At 53.0% G+C, this 4262-nt stretch overlaps 1 long non-coding RNA gene across 1 annotated transcript; it reads right to left on the reverse strand.

The window, feature by feature from the left end:
* Positions 1-430: 430 nt before the first annotated feature.
* Positions 431-4236, reverse strand: LOC105982087. The gene is made up of 3 exons (XR_001174862.1): positions 4148-4236; positions 1359-1471; positions 431-467 (listed from the first exon to the last, which is right to left on the reverse strand). It is a non-coding gene; the product is annotated as an uncharacterized LOC105982087 (long non-coding RNA).
* Positions 4237-4262: the final 26 nt, after the last annotated feature.

The raw sequence follows: 4262 nt of genomic DNA on the forward strand, positions 1-4262 counted from the left end.
TCAAGCCCCATGACCAACCAAAAACAAAAAAGGCTGATATTATGGCTTAAGTGCTTGTAGAGTGCATACTTAGCCAACTCAACACCCATACCGTAAGAAAAATTCATAATGTTGATTGCCAAAAAGCAATGTCCAGAATCATGCAGTGTGCCATTTATGTCAAATGTCTGAGTATTCAAAACAACATTTTTATTTTGTCTCTGAGCATGTGATTTGGGGGTTCATCCATGTTGTAGCAGGTGTTAGTATGTCTTCTTTTCTTTCTTTTTTGTTTTGTTGGTTGTGGGGTTTGAACTCTGGGCCTGGGCGCTGTCCCTCAGCTCTTCAGCTCAAGGTGAGCACTCTACCACTTGAGCTACAGCGCCACTTCTGGTTTTCTGGTGGTTTATTGGAGATAGGAGTCTCATGGTCTCTCCTGCCAGGGCTGGCTTTGAACCTGGATCCTCAGATCTCAGCCTCCTGAGTAGCTAGGATTACAGGCGGGAGCCACCAGCGCCTGGCAGTATGTCTTATTTCCATGGCCAAATCCTATTCCACTGAGTCCACCATTCTTCAGCTGATGGGTTCAACTGACTTCCCTTTCCTTCCCTCCCTTCCCTTCCCTCCCCTCCCCTCCCCTCCCTTCCGTTCCCTTTCCTTTCCTCCCTCTCTACCCCCCTTTCTCTTCTTCTTCTCTCTCTCTTTCTTTCTTCTCTTCCTTTCCTTTTTTTTTTGGCTGATCTCAGGGCCTGGGCTCTGTCCCTGAGCTTCTCTGTGCTCAAAAAACCATAGAGCCAATTCAGGCTTTTTCTGTTTATGTGATACTGAGGAATTGAACCCAGGGCTTCATGCATGCTAGGCAAGCACTCTACCACTGAGTCACCTTCCCAGTCTCCAATGAACTTTCCTCAGAAACTTTTCCCGATTTACTGATTTATTCCCACCCCTCATTCTTTTTTTTTTTTGGTCGGTCGTGGAGCTTGAACTCTAGGCCTGGGCGCTGTCCCTCAGCTCTTCAGTTTAAGGCAAGTGCCCTACCACTTGAGCCACAGGGCCACTTCAGCTTTTTCTGCTTTATGTGGTGCTGAGGAATCGAACCCAGGGCTTCATGCATGCAAGGCAAGCACTCTATCGCTGAGCCACCTTCCCAGCCCCTCCCACCCCTCATTCTTTTATGTACCCACCTTCTTCTCTTGACCCTGGAGACATGACCAAGACATTCCTTGGTCATTCAGTGCAGTCTGGGACCCTCAAGCCACTATGGCTTGTGGGAAGAGGAGGCAGTCTTAGATGTGTACCATGCGTAAGCCCCTAGTGTCCTCTGGGAAATGCTAACACTCCTCCCCCCACCCCCCAGGCCTGTGGGAAGTGCTACTCACCTGTGGTGGCAGTGGCCCAGCCCACTAAGGCCCTCTGTGGTTAGCTGTGACCCCCTGGGCAGGACCCACATCTCCCCCGTGCTGTCCCCACAGCTGTGCCAGAGGCCAGAGGACTGAATGGAGAAAGAGAAAAGGCAGGTAAGTGCCAGGAAGTACCAGGGGAACTGATGGAGATAGGAATGTGTGTTTTAGGTTTGGGCCTGGGCAGGCAGAAGAATGGGAGGTTTGGAGCCGGAAAACTTACGATCCAGGCTTGGCCCTTGACATATCCATTCCGCATTGTGGGGACTGGGTCCCCCAGCTTTCTCCACTGTGAAATCAAGTGTGACTCAAGCTGCTCACTAGCAAGACCGGAGTTAGGGGTCCTGCACACACTGCTGTGTGAACTATTTATCAAGGAGCTCCAGGGGGAGGGGGAACTCTGCGGCATCCCTGTTGCCCTTGGGTTAGGTCTTAGCTAAGGCTTCTTCTGTTGTGGCTGGGCACCTTTCCACTCTGTGGGGCAATAGCCTGGCACTGCTTACGGTAGACCCACTCAATCTCAGTGACCTCTTGGACTCAGGGGATCTGACACTGTTCACTCATTCATTGAGAGTTTTTGTTCTCCCCCCACCCATGCCAGTCTGGGGCTAGAATTCCGGGCCTGGGCATACCCCTGAGGTATATTTGCATACTACCTCTTAGCCACAGCTCCTCATTCATTATATTTACATATCTACTTCTGGCTGCGCACTGTACTGTGACCCAGACATAGCCCTTGCTCTCAAGGGGTTCAAAGCCCCCTGGTTAGACAGCCAGCTAGGGTACTTCACGTGCAACTGTGCAGCTTGCTCTGCGTCGCTCTGTGACTCCTTGTACTTCCTGCCTTTCCAGAGCAGTCATTCTGTTTGTTTGGCCAGCATTTTACCATTTGAGACACAATTCCAGCCCCCTCTCCCCCTTTTTTATGCAAGTCCTAAGGCTTGAACTCAGCCTGGGCTGAGCTTCTTTTTGCTCAAGGCTATGGTTCCAACACTGAGCTCCACTTCCAGCTTTTTCTGAGTAGTTTATTAGAGATGAGAGTCTCATGGACTTTTTTTTTTTGTCAGTCATGGAGCTTGAACTCTGGGTTTGGGCACTGTCCCTGAGCTCTTCAGCTCAAGGTGAGCGCTCTACCACTTGAGCCACAGCGCCCGGCTTTTTCTGTGTATATGGTACTGAGGAATTGAATGCAGGGCCTCATGCATGCGAGGCAAGCACTCTACCACTGAGCCACCTTCCTAGCCCTCATCAACTTTCTTCCCCTGACTTTTTTGTTGTTGTTGGTTATGGGGCTTAAACTCTGGGCCTGGGCTCTGTCCCTCAGCTGAGCCACAGTGCCACTTTCGGCCTTTTCGGTTTATGTGGTGCTGAGGAATGAACTCAGGGCCTCATGCATGCAAGGCAAACACTCTACCACTGAGCCACCTTCCCAGACTCCTGACTGACTTTGTGAACTATATGATCCTCAGATTGCAGCCTCCAGAGTAGATTACAAGTGAGGAGCCACTGGTGCCCAACAGCCTTTTGTTTTTGAGACAGGATCTCCTTTATCTCTTGCCTGGGCTGGCCTCAAACTCATCCTCCTCTCCTGCTTTTCCTCCTGAGTAGTGAGTAATTACAGGACTGCAGCAGTTCAGCCTAGCTCAGATGGACTTCTTTTGTAATATTTCAGTGTGATTCCCAGGGCTTGTTACTTTAACTCTTCAAATAGAGTGCATTGGGATTTCTTTATACTTTGCCCAGGGATTTAGCACAGTGGCAATGCCTTAGGGAGAGTCTCAAGATAGCTGATGAATAAATAAAAATGTGAATGGATGGGGGTGGGAGGGAAGGGGTTGTGTTATAGGTCTTCTCTTAAGTTTGCCTTGGACTGGAAGGGTTTCCTCCTAGAGGTGACATCTGAACTGGGTCTTGGAGGATGAATGGTTTGCCAGAGTCATGTGTTAGTAACATTTGCTGGAATCTACAAAAGTATAGAATGGCATGACTGACGAGAACCACCTAGTAGCCGAGTGGGTGTGGGGTGCTGACGGTGACGGAGAGAGACGGGCAAGAGGGGTGGGCAACACATATAAATGGAAACATGTATGCCGATCACTGGCAGACAACATGTGTGTTCTTAGTGTGTTCTCAGACTATGTAGAGAAGCTGTTTGTTCTGGACATTTTTCTTCCTTTTTTTTTCCCCTCTCTTTTATTTCAGGACATTAACTCCATGGCCACGTGGTGCCAAGGAACTCTTCAAGTGAGCAATCACCCCTTAGCCGCGGGACTGGGACTGGAGCTGCGAGACGACAGCGGGGCAGCAGCGTGGGGTGGGGGAGGAACTGCTTCCCAGGTAAAGGCTGGAGGCACGGGGGGGGGAGAGGGGAGAGGGGGGGCGTCCTCACCTCACAGGTGTCCGGTTCAGGAGAGGCCGAGAGGGAACGGGGAGGGGAAGACCTTAGTTCTTGTGTCTGTGTCCCGTGGGCGGCGACGAGCAACCCGCAACCCCACGCCTGGCTGTCCGCGGCGGGGGCGCCCCGGGACGCCGGGGTCCCCAGCCCCGGTGGCGGCGTCTTCTCCGTCCCCCGCCCCGCCTTCTTGCAGGTGACCGGGTCGGACCCGGATCCCCCCCCACCCCCCCGCTTCGCTAGGGGAGGGTTCGAGCTCGAATCTCGCTCGGTCGCGTCCTCCCCCGGTGACCTTGGGGAAGGTGCGCTCCCCGCCAGCCTCAGTTTCCCCACCCGCACGCACTCCTCCCGAGTTTCCCCGAGGGCGGTCGGTAACCTGCGGAGTCGCACCGTCGCCGGCACAGGGGCGAGGGGCCGTGGCGCGGCCCCGGCTGCGCTCTTCCCGGTCATCGTCGCCCGAAGTCGCCGGGGAGGGTCGCGGGCAGGAAGGC

Source organism: Dipodomys ordii, unplaced genomic scaffold (assembly GCF_000151885.1).
Source record: "Dipodomys ordii isolate 6190 unplaced genomic scaffold, Dord_2.0 Scaffold14, whole genome shotgun sequence".
Taxonomy (NCBI): Eukaryota; Metazoa; Chordata; class Mammalia; order Rodentia; family Heteromyidae; genus Dipodomys; species Dipodomys ordii.